Source organism: Macaca mulatta, chromosome 1 (genome assembly GCF_049350105.2).
Source record: "Macaca mulatta isolate MMU2019108-1 chromosome 1, T2T-MMU8v2.0, whole genome shotgun sequence".
NCBI classification, from domain to species: domain Eukaryota; kingdom Metazoa; phylum Chordata; class Mammalia; order Primates; family Cercopithecidae; genus Macaca; species Macaca mulatta.
This window is the reverse complement of record NC_133406.1, coordinates 62,464,081-62,486,740: the sequence shown is the minus strand read 5'-3', so window position 1 is coordinate 62,486,740 and position 22,660 is coordinate 62,464,081. Positions and strand designations below refer to the sequence as shown.

The 22,660-nt window shown below is 45.9% G+C and overlaps 1 long non-coding RNA gene and 1 other non-coding gene across 2 annotated transcripts; both read right to left on the bottom strand.

The window, feature by feature from the left end:
- Nucleotides 1–395: 395 nt before the first annotated feature.
- Nucleotides 396–22,023, bottom strand: LOC114680133 (uncharacterized). The gene is made up of 4 exons (XR_003732192.2): nucleotides 21,890–22,023; nucleotides 13,904–14,027; nucleotides 10,692–10,765; nucleotides 396–1,798 (listed from the first exon to the last, which is right to left on the bottom strand). It is a non-coding gene; the product is annotated as an uncharacterized LOC114680133 (long non-coding RNA).
- LOC114675171 (small Cajal body-specific RNA 20) lies at nucleotides 6,372–6,505 on the bottom strand. The gene has a single exon (XR_003726272.2).
- Nucleotides 22,024–22,660: the final 637 nt, after the last annotated feature.

Below are 22,660 nucleotides of genomic sequence, written 5' to 3'. Positions count from 1 at the left end.
TCAGCTTGACCTGCCCACTCACTCCTGCTCCTCTCTGATCCCAGCTCCCTCGATGTCCCTGCTCCAGTCACACCATTTCCACGCTGTGTCTCCAACCTGCCACGCTTCCTCCCGCCTTAGGGTCCTCACTCCTATTCTTCACACTCCCTGCAGCGCTTCTTCATCTCTTCAAGGTTTTGCTTAAATGTCACCTCCTCAATGACACCTGCTCTGACCACCCTATTTAAAGTTGCAACACCCTCTTTCCCCCATCCCCCTTAGTCTGCTCTATTTTTTCCCCAAGCACTTAACACTTCCCGGCATAGAATCTAACGCACTGGTTTATCGTGTGCATGGCTCATTGGCCTTCACCCTCAGTAGAATGTGGATGTGACTCGTGCAGGAATTCTTATGACTTTGGTTTACTAAGACGTTTCAGGTGCGGGATAATGCCTGGCACAGGATGGGTGTTCAATAAGCACTTCGAACATTCACTCATTCACTTAGCACTGAAATGTACGCTCTGTACCAGGTGCTGCACTCTAGCAGCAAGAAGATACTTCACAATGGTGGGAGGGGAGGAGAAACACCACCCAGCTTCCTTGTGAGCCACACTGGCCTAGAGCTGATGGGAAAGGGAGGTGGTGTGGTCAGTTTGGGATTCTCTCTAGGCTGTTTCCCTGCCACCTTGCCCCTCTACCCTCTTTACTCCAAAGGGTATGGGGTTCAGGATCTTTCTCATATTAGGAACATGAAATGGGACCCAGTTGGGGTGGGCATGACCATGGACCTGGAGCAGAGTCAGAGGAGGGCGGGGAGCCAGGGGCTGTGGGCTGGGTGAGGGACGGGGCCTTCAGGGTGGGTAGAAATGGAAGTGCAGGGACTCCTTCAGAGGCTGAGGGAGGGGAAATCCCTTATCCTCTTTCTCTGGGATTCTGTAATGAGCCTTGCAACACCCATTTTCAACTCTACAAGACTCCTGGCACTCTCAGTGATGTGTCTGGGAGAATTAACTGCCTGAATGCCTAATGATAGACACGAGGAGCAGAGAACGTGTGTGTGTGTGTGTGTGTGTGTGTGTGTGTGTGTGTGAGAGAGAGAGAGAGAGAGAGAGAGAGAGAGAGAGGAAGTAAGGAAGAGGGAGTGCCTTTCTTTCTTTGAAATGATTTGTGACTGCATGGCAGATTTCCATTTTCAGAGCCTCTTTCTTCTTTCTGGGAACTTCCCTGTGGCATTCCTAAGTCTCCAGCCAGGGGACTGATCTCTCAGTTTTCCCAGGCAGGCCTTTTCCAATGCCTTTTCCTCAAGCTTAGCACTAGCACCTGCCATATCCAAGGTGCCATCACCTGCTGTGACCCACTCCAGGCTGACACAGTCACTTCCTCTATGGACCCTCCCTGGTCACTCTATTGCCAACAAGCATTCCCTGGGGCTGGTCAGAGTTAAGTTCAGGGTGGTGCATTTCTTCCTTGCTTCTTCCACTTCTGAGCTATGAAATTGTCCATTGAAGCAAATCAATAATTCATCAGATGATCTACATTTAGCCGAAATTAGATCTCATTGCCTCAGGCTAAACTTTGAAGTCCTGCCTCACCTGACTCCACCACCCAGCCAGCAATCCAGCAGAGTCCAGCCAGCTCCCTCTCATGCTGGCACCTTCTCTCCACCACATATTCCCTACACTCGTGCCCCCTGCCCCTACATCTTAGCCCAAGCCGGTCCCCTGTTCCGAAGTCCATCCTTCCCTCCGTGTTGTAGTCACCTTGCTCTTCAAGGTCCTGTTTCAAATCGGGGCTTCACCATGAACTTCCTTGAGCTTCTGCAACAGACAATTTTACAATTAGAAGCACAGTTTTGCATTTACTTTCACTCTATTTGTTTTGTGATCCAAGAGGCCAAAATATACACCACTATATCACCTAAGACAGACCCTAAGTTTAAGGAAACAAAGTTACCTACAGGTGGAGGGTTCAAGGCCTGGCTGGCATGGCAAATTTCTAAATTCCTACAACTATAAGAAAAACCATGCCATTGCTAAATTCCCTAACAACAGGAGCTAGCAGGCTGATTTAAAACTCAGACCACTATAACTCTGGTTGGACAGAGGGCTGGCCTTCTTTTCTGATAAGCAATTACAGACTTTAAGCCAGCTTTGGCAGCTTATAAAAGCTGAGCACAGACTGTCTTTGTGTCTTATAGTTCACCTTTTGATGTAAAGAGCCAAATTTTAATGCTAACACCCTGCCCCAAAGTGAACACGGGATGTCTGTAACATATCTATTTACCCATTGCGCATGTGTCATCTCCCTTCATGAATACGTATAGCTTCCCCCCCAAACCTGCTGAATATATATGATACCAGCACTGTTAGGCATAAAACCCAGCTTGTCTTCCTCCTCTTTGAAGAGACAGCACCTTCAGTCCACACTGGAGACTTTCTCTTTCCGGCTTGCAAACTGGTAATGCCAATAAAGCTCTCCCTTCTACACCTAGCCAGCCTGGTGGTCTTTGGGACGACAGTTTTCTCTTTGCAAACTCTGTCTTCCCAAGAATTGTTGAGCAACACAAGGACAGGAGACTATAATAGACTCACATCCCCTCACAATACCAAGCACAGCATCCCCCATGAATACTTGGTGAATTGGTGTAACCTTGTTCCCACCCCTCTTTGCAGCTCTATCCCTTTCTCTTAATCCAAATTACCTTTAACCCTCAGCCCTCAATTCCACTTTTCCCTCCAGTTCTCAGGGATTAGACAACCCAAGGTACGTGATCAGACTTTGTTCTGCTTTTAGAAGATCGTGCTGGCTGCAAGCCGACTGGAGAAATTAGAGTGAATACAGGCCAGCCAGCAGGGGGCCATTGCGCCCACCCAGGTGAGACAGGGCTGGAGCTGGTGAGAAAGATGGAGAGAGGAGGATGGATTCCAAAGATACTCAGAAGGTAAAAAGATGCTCCATTTGTCTGGCACTATACAGTTTCCAAAGCGCTTTTGCATCTGTTACCTCCTTTGACTTTCAACCGCCCATGAGATATACTGAGTAGGTACCAATCAAAATCTCGGCTTTATAGGTGATGAAACGAAGCTAGGAAGAGTGGAGGCGTTTGCCCAGATTCACACAGTCGGTTAGGACAGGGTTGGGACTCACATCCAGATCCTCCGACATCACATCCAGGGCTCCTTTGCAGTCTCAGGTCACTGGGACTCACTCTGGAGCTGCTATGGGAGGGCTGGTGTTAAGCTGCAGAACCCTGACTCTGCTACCTGCCTGAGGCTATTTACACACTTCCACTTGATTTGTTGTAACCTGTAATTATTTTTGCAGAATTTTTTTTCACGCTCCATTTGTCTTTTTACTCTCCAGCAGACAGGCTACAGGAAATAGCAGATTGGGAGAGGAGTGGGAACAGGAGAAGCTGTCTTTGGCTTGGCTGGAAGGTGAAGGGATTCCAGATTCTAGTTTCCTGGCTTGCTCTCCCCTCTCCATTTGGCTTCATCCTGGGGCTCTCTTCCTCCCCACAGAGGGGTGGTGGGCACTATGAGCCACACGTCTCCTCTCTGGGAACTCAGGTCTGTCTCTGAAACCTGCTGGTAGAAGAACGTCTAGAGTCCTTGCCTCCTTCCCACTGTGTGACAATTGCCCATTGGCACACCTGTCAAGACACAGACTTTTTGGAAGAAAAAAGAAAGACTGAATGCTGCAGAGATGGATTGTTAATTTTCCAAATGAGATATGACTCTGAGATCCCACCTACCCAGCTAGTAGGATGTTCCAACATGCTCCCTAAGGTGGTTTGAGTGTTTGGAATGACAGACTCTCTCTTCGCACTGAAACCTTAGTCAGGTGCCTCTGAGTCTTCTGCTTGATGAGGTCTGACCTTGGGCTTCCCCATGTCCTTTCAGAATCCAGTTTGAGCAAGAATCCTGCTGAGTCAGGTTAGTGAAATTTCCCCACTCTTGTTATCTGACTACCCTCAATATTTTATCACCTCTGCCTTCATTCGGCAATGATCCTGTCAAGTCAGTTTAGCCAGAAACCTCTTACCCTTGATGTTTCTTCGTAGTAATTTTCCATCCTCTGTCCCCAGCCCTGACTATTGGTTGATTACAAATCTCCACTTGCCCTTGTTGGAGTTGAAACTGAGCCTAATCTCTCTCCCCTACCACAAGACGCCTTCGCAGTGGCCCCTATACCTACTGCCATGGCCTCCCTTGAATAAAGTCTGCCTTGCCATCTTTAACACGTGTTTGGATAATTCTTGTCTTTTCTTTTCTTTTCTTTTTAGCTGGAGTCTCGCTCTGTTGCTCAGGCTGGAGTGAAGTGGCTCAATCTCGGTTCACTGCAAGCTCCACCTCCCGGGTTCAACCATTCTCCTACCTCAGCCTCCTGAGTAGCTGGGAATACAGGCGCCAGCCACCACACCCGGCTAATTTTTTGTATTTTTAGTAGAGACGGGGTTTCACCGTGTTAGCCAAGATGGACTCAATCTCCTGACCTCCTGATCAACCCACCTCGGCCTCCCAAAGTGCTGGCGTGAGCCACTGCGCCTGGCCAATTTTTTTATTTAACAGGGTGGTCACTCAATTTGCAGAGCTTGGAGAAAGGCTTCTGCTCATTGTCTGAACCTATTGGGTCCCTTCAAGGAGATCAGGCTGTTCACAATCTATTCCCCTCCATGCTAACTTGGCCATCATCCCCCAGACCCCAGAAAAGGCTCTGTTGTGTCCTGGGTGGCTGTGTGGGCATCGAGCGCAGGTCTTCACCCCCACACATCCCGCCTCTTCACTCACTCCCCTACATTCTGCCCCACAGTTCAACCCACTCCCCAGTTCCTGTCAAGCAGCAACCTACCTCCGCTCTCTTGTGGAGCCAAATCCTCCTCAGCACGGTAAGGAGGGCTTTGTTTTGTTTTGTCTTTTTAAATTACAGTGGAAGCACAGAGAAGCCTTTAACTCCACCTGCATGAGAAGAGCCTAAGTCCAGCACGCAGCTAGGACGGTCTTCCCTGAATGGAGTTGGGGTGAAGTTGGAAGTAGCTCTCATTCTTTTGTGTCAAGCCCACAGTCAGGAAAATGGACATGGTCACTATCTCTAGCTTATTATCCTACCGCGCTACCATTTACAGGTAGTTCTGAATTTGCAGTCCTCACTATTACTATCACAAGATAGTTATTATTAGCCACATTTTACATGCGAAGAGGCTTGGAGAAATTTAAAAAAAAAAAAAAACTTGCCTAAGGGCACACAACTGTGAGTGACAGAGTGGAAAGGGATTCAAACCCAGGCCTGACTGAAGGCTGTTGCTGCTATTCCAGCATCCACTGAGTGGACTTAATGAGTGATCTCTACCAAGGGTATTTGCATTGATTGCCAAAGCCTTGGAAAGGCTATAAGGAAAGAAATGCCCAAGTAAAGTCTTCAGGGGTCAGTGGAGTGGGTGGGGATCTATATTCTGGAGGCAGCCTCCAGAGTCTTTCACGTTTCCACCAGGTCAAAAAATAAATAAGAAGAAGCATAAACAAATATTGAACTCCAATTAACAATATGATACTGAAGTATTTAGAGGTTAAAGCGTACCAATGTCTGCAACTTCGAAATGTGTCAACAACAGAAGAAAACACGTGGATGGATAGATGAACAGATTTGGGGTAAAGCAAATATAGCAAAATGTTAGTTATAGAATCTAGATTGTGGGCATATGGGTGTTCACTGTGCAATTCTTTAAACTCTTCTGAATTTTTGCATTTTTCGTAATAACATATTGAGGGGAAATAAATCACACAGGTGGGTCACACCCATTTCTTGTTATACAATGCCAGGCTGGAGGGGAGCTTAATCATTAGTCACTGAATTCTTTCCCAAGTGTCCTGCAGGAAGATTGCTGGACTAGATATTTGAAGAAACAGAATAACAAACAGGCAGTCCCTGCTTGGTGGAAATTTAGGATACCTGTGAGAAAATAGGACAGAATCATAAAATCAACAGTCGTAAAGACAGTGAGCTCTTTATTTTCTGCTTTAATGGAGGGGGAGCAAATTGCCTGACTATACATGTCCAAATGTCTTTTGCTTTTTACTTTGATGCATGGGAAGGCTCACCACACTTAAAGAGACAGAAATGAGCAGTAAGAGAAAGTGGTCCAAAAGCACTTAGCGGGCTATAGAAGGCCCCCAGTGGAGAATTCACCTGCAGGGCCCAGAAGGTGTGTTGAGGAGCAGGAAGGGCACCTTTTGTGGCAGGTGGGTTTAGTGGAAAGTTGGGACCTGGAACCATGCCAGGACCAACTCTGCCGATCTAGATGAACTTGAACAAGTCATTGTTCTCTTTGAAGCTTAATTTCCTCTTTTGTTGCCTATAGGCCAAATTCTGCCTATGGCTTGTTTTTGTTTTTCACGTCTGAGGCAGGAAAACAAGGCAGTTCTGATGACAGTCCTCAAGGGCTGATCTTGGCCTCCAGCCTTAGCTGAGAAGAACAGGGACCGCCCCCCGCCAACCTCCCACCCACAGCCCAAGGGAGAAAGGCGCCTAGGGCTTGTTTTTATATGGCCTGTGAGTTAATGGGTTTTTTAAAAATATTTTTCAATGGTTGGAAAAAATCAAGAGAAGAATAACACTTTGTGAGATGTAAAATTATATGTAATTCAAATTTCAGAGTCCATAAATAAAGTTTATTGGAAAATGGCCAAACTCCTTTGTTTTCATATTATCTGTGGCAGCTCTCACTCAGTAATAACCAGGTAGTTGCAACAGAGACCTTATGGTCTGCAAAGCCTAAAGTATTTAGTCTGTATGCCTTTATTTGTTTATTTATTTTATTTTAACTTTTTTTTGAGACGGGATCTCACTCTGTTGCCCAAGCTGGGGTACAGTGATGCAATCTTGGCTCACTGCAGCCTCGACCTCCTGGGCTCAAGCCATCCTCCCACCTCAGCCTCCCAAGTAGCTAGGACTACAGAAGTGCACCACCATGCCTGACTAATTTTTGTATCTTTTGTAGAGTTGGAGTTTCACCACGTTGTCCAGGCTGGTCTCAAACTCCTGTGTTCAAGCGATCCTCCTGCTTCAGCCTCCCAAAGTGCTGGGATTACAGGTGTGAGCTACGGCACCCAGCCTCTACCCGTTTACAGAAACAGTTTGCCAACCTGGTGTAAAATAGTTCATCTGCAACTCACTGCTCCACATACTTCACAGAATTGCTGTGAGAAGTAATGAGATTTGGGTTTAGTAAACTGGAAGATTCCATAAGACGCAAGGTGTTACTACTGCCCTGATTTCATTTCTCTCAATACTATCCTTACAAAGGCAGGAGAATCTAGAAGGAAGATCTTATATAACAGAAAGAGAAACTAAAGTTAACAAAGGGAGACAAATGGCAGCAGAAATAAATGCTCCTGTTTTCCCCGAGAGGCTTCCCACAGCAAGGGCCTCAGCCATGTACTCCCGCAAATTTGGGGATGTACAGACTCATCTGGAAAGAGCTAAAGGGGAGGACCAAGCATTTCTCAGGAATTTAATAAGCCAGTTGTTAAACACACCATTATTGAAAAGTAAATTACATAAAGTTATAATAATTTAATAAATGATATTAAAAGGAAAGGCAATAAATACTCTAATGTTATCAATTCCTAATTCTTTGACTATCTTTTATTATCAGTGTTCTTGAGGTCATTTACACCTGTTCCATGTGTATGGTAAAAATGCTACACATTAGTGTGCTACTGTGACTGTTTTCCTGGCTCTGCATTCAATGATGTCATATTTGGTATCTTGAAATTAGTCATGGCAGGAGTATTTACAATTGGCAGTAGGCAAGCTCCACAAACCAGGCATTCCCCCCAGTCTCAAAGCTGTTTGTTAAACATTTACCAGCATGCTGCTGGGACCAGGACTTCCATTTACAAGAGATTCACAAGGGAGACAGAAGGCAAGTAGAGAGTGGAGAATGACAGAGAGCAGGGGGTGGACATCATGGGGTGCAGAAGAGGAGGAGGGTCAGGTCTGCTTCTGTTCCAAGAAGCTTTTGAACAAGAAGAGATGTATTTGGAGACTAAGGCTTTGATGTAGCCATTTCTATGGTGTGCGTTCTTTGGACACCGCCTGGAGACACCGCCTCCAGATTAATGAGGTGTCAAAGAACTTAATTGCATAAAGACAGGAACACCAAGGTTCCGGAGGGTCGGTGGTTGGGGGGCGGTGAATGATTCGCCCGGAGTCATCCAGTGCCTCACAGCCAGGTCTAGTATCCTGACTCCTTCTCCCAGGCTAGCTCTTTCCAGAACAGTGACACTGTCTTACCAAGCACCTGCTGATGACAGGAAATGGACGCATGAGTCGGACTTGCATTGCTGCTGTCTTCCTATCAGTGAGAACCTGTCTCCCTCCCTTCTGTCAACAGGCATCTGGAGGCTTTGTTAATCTAGGAGAGTCTGACCACCCACATCCTCAGCTGGTCCCGTCCCTCCACAGCCCTCTTCTCCCAGCCCTTCAATCATCTCCCTGGACTATGTTTTATTCCTAACACAAGCTTATTAAGAGTGTGGGAGTATTCAGCACATCAAGTGTTTGGCACTGGGGTGAGGTGACTGACAACAGCTCTGGGAAGCTCCGCACAACCAACACCAGAATGAAGGGTGTCTTCATTCTCCAATGAGAGGACTTTGCATCCTGACTTTGTGTACTTTCTCAGGAGCAGACCACCAGAGACAGTGCACGCAAGGGGACAGGAGATGGCATTGTGAGAGTGGCCCACTCTGTGAGCGCATGAAATGATTTTAGAGCTCCACTCCCATTTGGTAGCACGTAAAACAGCAGACTGTTGAAAAGTCATGTTTGGAAGGAACCCAAGAGGTCATCATATCCAGAACTTCATTTTACAAACGTTTAAACTGAGTCCAGAAAGAGAATATGACAAGAGCAAATTTACATTGCTAATAGGTGATGGTGTTGGATTCAAACCCAGGTGTTTTATCCTGATGCAATAAGAAATACAGATTTGGTCTCTGTCCCTGGTCGTGGCATACAGCTCCTAAAACCCTTGTAATCTCTGACAAAAGAGTGTCTTTTGGATGCTAAGAGGAAACTGGTGGCTGGGAGCCCCAAGATGGCTTCAGAATGGGGGCTGGTCACGAGAAAGACCACAGTATGATTAGAACCTCTGGAGAGGAGAGAGGGGCTGAAGGTTGCGTTGATCCTTTATGGCCGATGATGTAATCAGTCAGGCCTATGTCATAAAGCTTTCATAAAAACAAAGAAAACTTGGTTCAGGAGGCTCCAGACAGCTGAACCTGTGGAGGTGCCTGGAGGGTGGATCTTCCGGAAGGCACATGGCAGCTCTGCGTCCCTTCCCACATGCCTTGCCCTATGCATCTCTTCCATCTGGCTGCTCATCTGTATCCTTTATCATATCCTTTAAAAGAAACTGGTAAATGTAAAGTAAGTATTCTGTGAGCTGCTCTAGCAAATTCATTGAAATCAAGGAGGGAGTCATGGAAACCCCAACTTATAGTTGGTTGGTCAAAAGCACAGGTCACAACCTTAGTCTTGCAACTGGCACCTGAACTGGGGGCAGTCTTGTAGGACTGAGCCATCAGCTGTGGGATCCGATTCTCACTGCAAGTAGATGGTGTGAGAACGGAACTGAATTATAGGACACCCAGTTGGTGTCTGCTGGAGAATTTCTTGGTGTGTGGGGAAAAGCCTCCATGCATCTGGTCACAGAAGTATGCTGTAGTGAAAAACAGTTTGTTTTCCCTTCAGACTGCGTCTCTTTATAGTTTGTTATCTTCTTTTCTTTTCTTTTCTTTATTTTTGTGATGGAGTCTCGCTCTGTTGCCCAGGCTGGAGTGCAGTGGCCAGATCTCAGCTCACTGCAAGCTCCGCCTCCCAGGTTTACACCATTCTCCTGCCTCAGCCTCCCGAGTAACTGGGACTACAGGCGCCCGCCACCTCGCCTGGCTAGTTTTTTGTATTTTTTAGTAGAGATGGGGTTTCACCGTGTTAGCCAGGATGGTCTCGACCTCCTGACCTCGTGATCAGCCCGTCTTGGCCTCCCAAAGTGCTGGGATTACAGGCTTGAGCCAGCGCGCCCAGCCTAGTTTGTTCTTTTCTAAGAAAAAAAGCTAGAACTTAAGTCTCTTAGCTTCAGACACAATGTGAAATTTATGGAACCATTATTTAAAAAAAAAAAAAAAAAAAAGGAAACCTACATATAGCTTACTTCCTGGAAGTATGCTGAACACTATGAAATGAATTCAATAAACATGATTCCTGTGATTTATAGCCTGGTTTACAGTTTAAAATTGAGATGGACATAGATGGAAAAGGGGGTTTAGGCTTAAACAATAGATATATGGATAGAATTGCATTCTATGGCTGAATGTAAGCTTGGTGGAGTGAGGATTACATGAGTTTGAGAAGCCTGAGTTCAAATCCTATCTCTGCTGTCTATTAGCTGTGTGACTTTGGGCAAGCTGCTCAGCCCCTGAAAACCTCAAATTCCCAGACTATAAAATACAGACAATAATATTTACTTAACAAGGATGTTGTGAGGATAGAATGAGATATTTGTAAAGTGTTTAGTATGGTACCTGGAGCAGAACAGGTGCTCGATAATGGTAACTAGTATCATTATCTCAGTGACAGCTAGTTCAAGGTGCTGGGAGTAGGTAAGGACAGAAACGTGGGAAGTGGGGAAGGAAATGATTTACCTACCTGGTGTTGATCACAATAACAGCAAAAATTCCTCATAAGGTATTTGCATTGCTCCTTATGATTTATAAATAGTCCTGAAAGACAAAACAGATTTAGTCCTATTTCATAGGCTAACATACACTTGTATTTATTCAGTTAAGGTTTACTGTTTCAGACTTGTTCTAGATATGAGGCTACAGCAATGCACAAGCAAAGGCTAATGGAAAATTCAATGGCCCAGACTCTGATGGTGGATTTTCTAAGCTAGTATCTCTTTCAAGCCTCACTCGTTCTGTTTGGCAAAGGCCTTGAACACCCAAATGACCAGAATTTTGAGGAGAAGAAAGGCAGGGATGAAAAGAGGTTGCCATGTGCTGACTCATCCCATGGCCCTCCAGAGCACTGATGAGGGGTGGGAGGTCGCCTACAGAGGCCTCTTTCCTTGATGGTGCTTCCAGAGTTGGCATGCACCCATTCTGGGCTCTTGGAGGCTTATGCCCACAGGACAATTGCTTCTAGGCTGCTGCACTGGGCTCTGTGCCAGGCAGACTGGCATTCAATTCAGTCGAAGCCAGAGTGCAAAAAACTAAAGACAGGACAGGTGTTGCATGTCAATGACAGGAAAAAGATGGAAAACACTCTCTGCTCTGCTAGTCTGTACAGACGCTGGCTTGGCCTGTTGCAAGTGTGTGGGAGAGGCACACATAGGTGTACGCACACAGGATGGGCAGGCATCCGAATGACCACAACTGGTCAAGAACTTTCACAAGTGGTGGAAATAGAAGAAGCATGTATGTTTGGCAAATGTGACTGCAGACTGTGTATATGTGAACAGGTTTGTGGCTTGGGTGTTTGAGTACGTGCTGTGCGTTGTGAGAATGGTGGGTGGGTGTGAATGTGTGTGTGAGCGGTGTATATCCAAGATGTAAATAGAAAGCAAAGGGGCTGATGTCATAAGCCACAAAAACTCTGTAGCCAAATGCCTTCAGCATGGACCTGTGTGTGTTGTTTGTATGTGTAACTGGCACACGTCTGGTCTAGTGATCTGTGTATTTAAAATTACCTATGAGGACCAGGTTCAGTGGCTCATGCCCATAATCCCAGCACTTTGGGAGGCTGAGATGGGCGGATCGCTTGAGACCAAGAGTTTGGGTCCACCATGGGCAACATAGCAAGACCCTGTCTCTAAATAAATTTTTAAAAATTAGCTATGTGGTGGCATATGCCTATAGCCCCCAGCTACTTGGGAGGCTGAGGTGGGAGGATTGCTTGAGCCCAAGGTTTGAGGCTGCAGTGAGCCATGATCAAGCCACCACAGTCCAGCCTGAGTGAAAGAGTGAGACCTTGTCTCAAAAAACAAAAAAACAAAAAAAAAAGTATGAATAGAAGCATTAGTGTTGTGTGTATTTGTACATGAGCTTGTATGTATAAGCGTTGGGTGTTGCTATGGTCTGAATGTTGGTTTCCCTCCAAAATCCATGTTGGAACCTACCACCCAATGTCATGTATTAAGGGGTGGGGCTTTTGGGGAAGTAATTAAGTCATGAGGGCTGTGCCCTCCTGAATGAGATTGATGCCCTTATAAAAACGACTGAAAGGAGCAACCTTGCCGCTTCCAACACATGAGCAAGAAGCTGTCATCTTGGAAGCAGAGGGTGGTCCTCACCTGATATCAAACCTGCCTGTGCCTTCGTCTTAGACTTTCCAGCCTCTGGAACCATAAGAAAGACATGTCTGTTGTTTATAAATTACCCAGTCTAAGGTATTTTTGCTATAGCAGCCTGAACACACTAAGGTAAGTATGCTACGTGTTTATCTATGTAAATCTTTGTGTGCTTCTGGCCAAGGCTGGGAAACAAGATATAGTGTGGGACAATGAAGGATTCTGGCTTTCCTGTAGGCCTAGGATTCTCTCTCCCTATACATTGGATACAGTATCCTGAGTGAAATCCTAAAGGTCTAGATAAATGTAATAAGGCTTTGACCCCTGACACCATCCACTTGCCACTCAAACCCAAGCCACCCAGAAACACCTGCCCTGCTAGGCCCCACCACCAGGAGGAGTCTCTAACACAAAGGCTGACAACACAAAAGATGTCATCTTACACTCCCCTCATTCTGTCCCTTAAAGAAAAGGGACTGCTGTTGAAACTGAACCATTCATGCTGGCTCTGCTCTGCAGAGCTGTGACACAGACGTCCCAATTTCCCACCTAGAGCCTACAGGGGCCAGTTGGAAAGCCCAGATAATTTCCTCACTACCTTGTCATCTCCTGAAAGCTGCTTACTCTAGCAGGCCCCCCTCTGTTCTGAGGCTGACATTCCTTCTTTTCTCATTTCTCTCTGCTTTTGTCTAATGAGGTGCAGGAGGCTGCTGAAACTGACAATAGAATTACCCTGGACTCTAGATCCTGTCAATCTCCATTAGGAGCCCAGGGAGAGAACAGTCAAAGCACCAGGACACCTTGGTGCTATTATTGTAATGGGGTTCATTGCGAGAGCAAACAAAACAACATCCCCCCGAGATGCTCACCCTGGGCTGATGAGTCACTCTGGCTTCCAGCCCAGGCTGCAGCATCCACCTCACCCCACCACTCCAAGGAGCCAGAGCCCTGGGACGTCATGAACCTCACTGCCGCGGGCATGGGAATGTCAGGGAGGCTCATTCTTCCCCTGAAGATCTGCCTAAGGTTGGCTCAACAACCCTCTCTTCATTTAATGACTTGTGAGCAGTACGTACAAAGCCTCACCTTGATTTCTGTAATGTCCTAGGTGATTTAGGTCCTCTTGACCACCTCTCATTTCGTAAATTATCACAGCTGGTGAATTATTTGGTACATGGACCATCTCTCTGATCCCCTCACCTTCCATATGCTTTTTTTAGGGTTCTACCATTTCAATTCCTTGTGGAACTCAATCTGTTTTCTTAACTGATGCAAAAAGACCACTTAAAGGTAAGTCTTTTCAACAATGGTGCTGGAACAGTTGGACAAATATAGGCAAAAAAATGACTCTCAAACCTCTCAAAGTTATTATAAAATTAATTCAAAGTTAATTTTAAATGCATGAGTTTATACAGGTGTGGTGGCTCACACCTGTAATCCCAGCACTTTGAGAGGCTGAGGTGAGCAGATCATTTGAGCCCAGGAGTTTGAGACCAGCCTGGCCAACATGGCGAAACCTCGTCTCTACTAAAAATACAAGAAAACTAGCCAGTGGGGTGGTGGTGCGCACCTGTAATCCTAGCTACTCGGGAGACTGAGGCAGAAGAATCTTTTGAACCCAGGAGGCGGAGGTTCCAGTGAGCCGAGATCATACCACTGCACTCCAGCATGTGCAACAGAGTGAGACTCTGTCTCTAAATAAATAAATAAATAAATGCATCAGTTTACATGTGAATCATATGTAAAATGTAAAACTAAAAACTTCTAGAAGAAAGCATAAGAGAAAATCTTTGAGACCTTAGTTAGTTGGAGTTTTTAGATAAAATACCAAAAGCATGATTCATAAAAGAAAAAAGATAAATTAGATATTATCAAAATTTAAAATTTGTTCTGCAAATGATGCTGTTAAGAGAATAAAAAAATATGCCACAGATGGGGAGAAAATATTTACAAATCACTAAATAATTACAAATATCTAAAGACACCTCAGCCAGGTGTGGTGGCCCACACCTGTAATCCCAGCATTTTGGGAGGCTAAGGCAGGAGAATCCCTTGACTCCAGGAGTTTGAAACCAGCCTGGACAACATAGTGAGACCTCCCATCTCTACAAAAATAAAAATTAGCCAGGCATAGTGGCACACACCTGTAGCTTCAGCTACTTGGGAGGCTAAGGCGGAAGGATCCCTTGAGCCCAAGAATTCAAGGCTGCAACAAGACGTGATCACCACTGCATGCCAGCCTAGACAACAGAGTGAGACTCTTTCTGAAGAGAGAAAGAGAGAGAGAAAGAGGGAGAGAAGGAAGGAAGGAAGGAAAGAAGAAAGGAAGGAAGGAAAGAAGGAAGGAAGGAAGGAAAGAAGGAAGGAAGGAAGGAAGGAAAGAAGGAAGGAAGGAAGGAAGGAAGGAAGGAAGGAAGGAAGGAAGGAAGGAAGGAAGGAAGGGAGGGGAAGGAATCTTCAAAACTCAACAATAAGAAAACAAACACCACTAGAAAAAAAAATGGACAAAAGATTAGAATAAGCACTTCTCCAAAGAGATATAGAAATGAAAAATAAGCATGTGGAAATATGTTTAACATCATAGTCATTAGAGAAATGTTCAATTAAAACTACATTGAGACACCACTACAAATCTATTAGAATAGCAAATAAATAAAAACAGCTGACAATACCAAGTGCTGGTGAGGTTGTGGAGCATCTGGAACTCTCATTCATTACTTGTGGGAATGCAATGATACAGTTCCCTTTGGAAAACAAGTTGGCAATTTCTTATAAACACCTACCATATGACTACAATCCCACCTGCTCAAGAAAAAGGGAAACTCATGTTCACATAAAACCCACTACCTAAATGGTTATAGCAGTTTTATTCATAATTACCAAAAACTGGTATAAGCCAAATATTCTTTAACTGGCAAATAGATAAACAAACTGTGGTGCCTCCAACAGTGCTAGGGTGGAATACTACTCAGTCATGAAAACGGACAACTACTGCTTGACACAACAACGTGGAGGAATCTTAAATGCGTTTTGCTAAGTGACAGAAGTCAGACCCAAAAAGTTGAATATTGCATGATTTCTTCTATATGACATTCTGGAAAGGGCGTAACTATAGGGACAAAAAGTAGATCAGTGGTTGCCAGGGGTTAGTGGTGGGGAGAGAAGCTGACTATAGAGAGGCAGGACAAGGGAATTTTTGGAGTAATTGAATTGTTCTCTATCATGATTGTGGTAGTAAATTCATAACTCTATGCTTGTCAAGACCTATTGTACCATATAACATAAAAAGTGAATTTTACTGTTTGGAAATTTTTAAAAATTGACCTGAATGTTAGGGGAACCCAAAATGGAATACAAACTAAGAAATAAAACCGTAATACAAATAAATCATATACTTAACATTGAAAGAGATGGAAAAGAAAATAACTAACAGAAGTAACTTCAGAAAACAGTTTTGAATGGATGCTATAAGACTAAAGACAAGAACTGTACTGAACGTGGTTTTTGTTACACAACAAAAACAGAAAGAACTCTACACAAGTACTGTACTGTAGTAAGTAAATTTGTTCCTCACAGAGGTATGGGTTAGCGGTTCTGAAACTACTTTACGTGTGTGCATACTGGGGTTGAAAAAACAAGTTAATACAGTCAATTCTCACACATTGCAGTGGCTACATTATATAAATCACTGTAAATACTGAATTAGCAAATACTGAAGCATTATTCCAAGGGGAAATACAGAGTTAGGGTCCTATGAGCCTCTGGTCATACCATTTTCATCAACCAATCAATACACTGCCTTGTTTTGTGTGTGTTTCTGTTTAAAGACACTTTATTTACTATATATTGTTCATTCATTAACATCGAACTCATGGCCAACCAGACGTGCTGTAACTCATGCCTGAATGAAGCTTGTCTAACACAGGTATTTTCTTTGTGAGGCTATACCAGCCTTTTCCTGCTCAGGAACGTTAGACAGCGCTTCAGCACTATGCTTGGGGGCCATTTTAAACAGCAAAATCACCAATAAAAAGCATAAAAATGGGAAAAACATGACACTAAATAGACTATGAAAAGGACACTTGTTTACAGTGTGAGAGCTGGAGCAAGAAGGCAGAATGGAGCCTGGTTTTGACATCAGCTAAGAACAAGCACATTGGGCTAAAGTTTTTGAAGCTCTGGGCATGTCAACGAATGACTGGCAAAAGACCACAAGTACTGGTTTTGGAGTTATAAATTATAGGTAGTAGGAGAATTTGCAAATACAGAATCCATGAATAGCGAGGATCAACTTTGTATGGTAGACAACGAGAGCCAGATGAGGGGAATGAGGCAGCAACCCAACCATCTGTCAAGGCCAGTCACAATTGCTGAGTGCACCAGACTTTCTGGAGTTAAAACTCATTGCATGCAAGCAAGCTGGAAGGTCCGTTAGACACCAAGTGTTCACCACTCCTTTTACAAAGACCACTGAGGCCTAGGGAGGAATACGTGACTTGTCCAGGTCACACATGAAATAGTACTCTGTCTTCCTTTCCTGTAATGGCCTTGTGGTGCCTCAGTTCACCTCTCAAGGATCTGAGGTCCTGAAGGCTGGGAATTTTGTAGGGAGGAGTTAGCATATTTAAAACCCAGGCCTCAGTTTACCCAAATGAATTTCTTTCCTATACCAAGATCTGCCGGAAAGAACTTCTAGATAGCGAGTGAAGTGCCAAGGCTCAGTCTTAGACCATCTCTGTTTCTACCAGTACTCACTCTCCAGGTAATCTTATCCATTCTCATTACTTTAAGTATCATCTTTTGTTTGTTTGTTTGTTTGTTTGTTTTTTGAGATGGAGTTTTGCTCCTGTTGCCCAGGCTGGAGTGCAGGGGTGTGATCTCGGCTCACGGCAACCTCCACCTTCTGGTTTCAAGTGATTCTCCTGCCTCAACCTCCCGACTTTAAGTACCATCTGTATGCAAATTTACATCTCCAGCCCAGACCTCTTCTTCCAGACCCCAGACTCCAGTTTCCAACTGCCTTCTTGGTGTCGCCGTGTGGATACCTAACAGGCACCTCAAACCTAACATCTCCAAAGCAGAAGTTTGATGCCCTCCCTCAACCTGCTGCTCCCGTCCCCATTCTTTCCTATCTTAGTAAATGGCAGCAGGAATTGCTAAGGCTAAACCTGGAGCATCATTCTTGAATCCTTTCTTTCTCTCATATCATGCATACAATTCAGCAGGCAACCTGTTGGCTTGGAGGACTTCTTACCACCTTCATTGCTACCACCTAGGCCCTCTGACTACTGTGTTTGCAAATCTCTTGAACTTTGTCCCCTGTTTCCAGCTTTGCCCCACACAGTCTGCCAAATAGCAATTAGAATTGTCCTTATAAAATGTCAGGTCAAGTCACTCCTCTGTTCAAAACCCTCCAATGACCTCAGAGCAAAATCCAAGGCCCGCAGATGACTCCCAAGGCCTACATGAGCTCTGATCTCTCCTCCCACTTCACCCCGATTCACCTCACTCCAGCCATGCAGATCTTGGCTGTTCCTGAACACTCGGGCAGTTTCAGCTGGGCCTGTGCTCTTGGGGTCCCTCTGTCTGGGAAGTTCTTTTCCCAGAGAGCAGGTTTGTAGCTCTTCAACTTTCCCCCTGGTCCCAGACAAGCAGGAGGACATCTGGGTTAGAAACCTTAGCTTGCCAGGTGGAGTCAGGCCTAGACCTCCAGCCTTACATTTTACTGAGCTCTGCTCCAACGTCCCTTTATCAGAGAGCTCTGCCAAACTGCACCATCTCCATCACTTGACATCCCCTTCATCCTGGTTTGTCTTTTTCTTTTCTTTCTTTTTTTTTCTTTTTTTTTTTTAAGACAGAGTCTCGCTGTGTTGCCCAGGCTGGAGTGCAGTGGCACAATCTCGGCTCACTGCAAGCTCCGCCTCCCAGGTTCACGCCATTCTCCTGTCTCAGACTCCCGAGTAGCTGCGACTACAGGAGCCCGCCACCTTGCCCGGCTAATTTTTTGTATTTTTAGTAGAGACGGGGTTTCCCCGTGTTAGCCAGGATGGTCTCAATCTCCTGACCTGGTGATCCGCCCGCCTCGGCCTCCCAAAGTGCTGACATTACAGGCATGAGCCACCGCGCTCAGCCCTAATTTTTGTATTTTTAGTAGAAACAGGATTTCACCATGTTGGCCATGCTGGTCTCGAACTCCTTACCTTAGGTGATCCGCCCGCCTTGACCTCCCAAAGTGCTGGAATTACAGGCATGAGCCACTGCACCCAGCCCTGGTTGGTCTTCTTAACATTCTTTGCCATCTCCTCTGCTATATCTATTTATGTATCCACTAGATCGGAAGCTCAGGTCTAATTCCGTGTACCTAGAATATTGCCTGTATCATAGTAGGCATTTAAGGTTTTGTTGAGAGACAGAATGAATGAACGCACAGAAGGGTTTGCTTTTCAAACCAGAGCCTCCCTACCTCCTGCTCTGCCTGCTAAGGATCAGGAGGAGACAGCAGCTAAGGAAGGCAGTCCTGAATTTTCCCAAGGGCTAGGGAGTAAGTGTGGGGCTCCCTGAGAAACCCTGGAAGCACTCACTCTGCCGCCAAGGCTGCAAGGAAAACAGGCCAGAGTATCCTAACAGCCTCCACTCAGAAGGGGCCTGGAAACTTTCAACGAGACAAAATAACAAATGCAGTGGTTTAGGGTTTGGTGGGGCTTCCCACTCCTCCCACCCCTAGGCCCACATTGAATGCCCTCAGCCCTTCCAGCTGCACCGCGGCCTCACTCTGCTGCTGTTCACAGAGCCAACTTCCTCCCGCCCCACACAGAAGTTCCCAGAGCTCACTGGGAACCTTCTGATTTGCATCTCCAAAGAAATAAAATAAATTCCACTAAATGCTGTTTGTTTTTCCTTCTGTTTGCCCTGAGGCGGGCCTGTTGTGGCTCCTGGGATCCCGAGTGGGTAATTCAGGCGATTTGTGGTTCAGGGAGCCGGGGACCTTAGAGGCCTTTACAATAAAAAGAGGGGAGCCTGCAACTCCCATTTGAAAGGAGATGGGGGGAGAGGCGGGAAAAGGAAAGAGGAACTGACAACAAAACCTGCCTGACACAATTATAGCCAGATTTGCATAACAGAGACCGAGAACTCACTTAGAAGGAGTGGTAATTAGATTCTCTGGTGATTAGGGACACTTTCCAAACGTGGGGAGAGGAGACGGAAATCCAACCTTGAAGTGGGAAAAGAATGTAGGAATTGGGGCTCGCTGTCGGGAGGCGGGAAAGAGGGTTTACAGACTGAGAGCTAATTGGCTCAAGGCCGACACCTCCTGGCAAGCCAATGTTTCCATCCCACATCTGCGTGTCTGGACTAGTGAGGGAAAGCGCCCTATGTGGGGGGCATCCAGGCTCTTTCCCAGACCAGCTGTGTGACCTTGTACACCTGTAATCTCTCTGAAGCCAGGTAACTCGCATGCCAAATAGGGTTTAGAGGGCTGCTTGTTGCTTAAATGAGATACTGCTGGAAGAGGGTGTGGAGGATAAGCACAGTCAGTGGGCTCATTTGAAAGACACCTTCCCCAACTGCCTTCCCAATGGGCATCTTACAACAACTGTGTTGCTTCTGGTAGTGCTTCACAGTGCGAGGTTGACCCCCTTCATAAGGAGGTAGCCTGTGAGTTAGGAAGGCAGTAACCCCAGGGTAGGAGAGAAGCTGCCAGCCTTGTGGCTGGGGCATGTGTAAATATGGAGGCCTAGGAGTGTTAGGAAACATGGTCTTAGATCAGTTCTCTCTCTCTCTCTCTCTCTCTCTCTGTCTCTCTCGCCCCAATTCTCACTTTCTCCGCTCAAGAAAGCATGACATCATGGGGTCACCTTGAATGCAATATTCATGCATATATGAAAAGCATTTGCAAATGTAGATCCCTTATTATTAGTAACAGATAATTCGTATCATACCTCCTGCTGCCTGGGCTATGAGCTTCTGGATGACAGGGACAAGATTTTTTATTTTTATTACCATTTTAAATTTCTAGCACTTGGCACATAGTGGGTGATCAGGAAATGTTTAATAAATGTCCAACCATTTTCGACATTTCCTTTTCTCTCCAGTGTTGTGGGATTGGCCAATGACTCTTTCAAACCGGACATCTTAACTTAGGTCTATATGGCCTTCATGACAGCAAAGAATTAAGGGACTTGTGGGGACTCATAATCCTCCCTGCTTGACTTCTGGGCAAGGTCAGGATGTTGGAACCAATGCTCTGGGTTCCTAAGAGAACAGTGAATTGCAAGAGGCTTCTTCAAAACAGAGCAGATTCATGTCATCCTCACCTCTCATCTGGACTCCAACGTTAGAACCTAATTGCTGTGATTAGAGAGGAATGAGTCAACATTTATCCTTCTTTTAAAGGGGGTGTGTGCGTGTTTCATTTAAGTTGTGGCTATGGAGGTATTCTCGCAAGTCAAGTATTAGCTGAAACTAAGAGTTTGTGTTCAGCCGGTTTCCATGGTAACCTGTTAGCTTCCATTGCCTTCCTCTCTCTGCTCCTCTGTTACGGGGATATTCCTTTCCTAAAGGCCAAGATTAGTAAAAGAGAGAAACGGACATCATCCACACCAAGCTCAACTGCTCCCAGACAGCACAGCTGAGGTGTGGCTGCAAACCCAGTGCGTCTGTCAGCGTGTGGTGGGGCTCAGAGCTGGTGGATCACATGCTCCCTGCTTCAAGGTCGCTCCCACCCAGATTTCTGTTCAGTCCCCACCCCACCCTGATGGCCAGGCTGGTGCTGTAAGCACAGCTGTGCCCAGGGACTTAATTATATGCATGGGATTCTGTTCTTTCCAAGACCAGGTATTAGTTTTTAAAATAGAAGGACAGCAAAGGGTTAGCAAGAAGACAGGAGAGGCAAAGAGAAGGAGAATGATAGAGACAGACGGAGTCAGAAAAGGAGCACAACAACCTTTTGACCTTTTGCTGTTTTGAGCAAACAACAGTCCCCAGAGATTACAGGTAGAAGCAGAAGTCAGAAGACCAGGACTCAGGCTCAGAATAAATATAGGCATAGCCTAAACATTTCCCAGTTTGCAGCTCACCCATTTGATGACACAAGGTATATAAGCCCATAAAACCACCTTTCTGTGGCAATATACATATAAAGGTCCCCATCCTTCACTCTTAATATTTCTACTACAATCAGTTACCTTCTTAGAGCAAGAGGACACATGCAAAGAATCATAGACTTAGGCTCCATTTAACCTAGACAACTACAGGCCAGACACTGCTTGAAGCCCATCACATGTATTCATTAACCGATTTCATCTCTACAAAAACCTTTAGATGTGGGTGCTATGAAGAACCACTCTTTTACAGAGATGGAAATGGAAGCACAGAGAAGTTAAGTAAATTGTCCAAAGTCACACAGCAAGCTAGTGGCAGAGCCAGGGTTGCAAAGACTCCAGGGTTTGTGTTTGTAACCTCTACATCAACGTGGTTGAAAGAGAACTCAGCAAGCATCTCATTCAACCATCTCACTTTCCTCAGAGGAACCCAAATCCCAGAGTTTGTGACTTACCCAAGGTCATACAGCTTGTGAGCAGCAGATGCCCTGGGCAAGTGCCCAGATAATTAAGCCAGAGCTGCTTCTACCCCTTCTGGAAAAAGTCAACGAGGGCAAAGTCCTTGCCTCCAACCCCAGCTGCCTCCCCGTCCCCGGGGTTCACAGCCCTGGCTTCCTGCTCTTTGAGGTGCCCCTTCCCAGATGGCCCGTCTGCCTGTCTGAGTCTGACTTCCCTGGGTGAAGGGGAAGGGGCTCTGCCCAGCAGTCCTGCTAAGAGTGACAGCGCCGCCCACAACCCTGTCATCTCTGCCTCGCTCGTCCCTGTCAGCCGCCTCCCAGCTCCCAGCTGTCTGTCAGCAGCTGCTCAGGGATATAAATAACCAGCCGTTGGCAGAGGCGCCCTGGCAGAGAGGGGCGGGGGCAGGGAGGAGGCAGAGGGGCTGCTGACAGGCAGTGAAGAAACCCGAGGGTCCTCCTTCTGGAGCAGACGTTCCAAGCTGATCCTCAGAGCAGCAGGTTGAGGCCTGGAGCAGGAGAGGGAGTGAGATTTAGCAGGAAGCAGTTGAGTAGAGGGATGGAGGCCGGTGGGCCAGCCTTAGCACTGTGTCCGAGGCCTTCCACCTATCGGGCACCGCAGACTTAGGTGCTGTTTAACCTAGACAACTACACGCCAGGCACTGCTCGAATCCCATCACATGTAATCCCATCACATTAACTCATTTCATCCCTACAAAGACCCTCTGATGTGGGTGCTATGAAGAGCCATCATTTTACAGAGATGGAAAC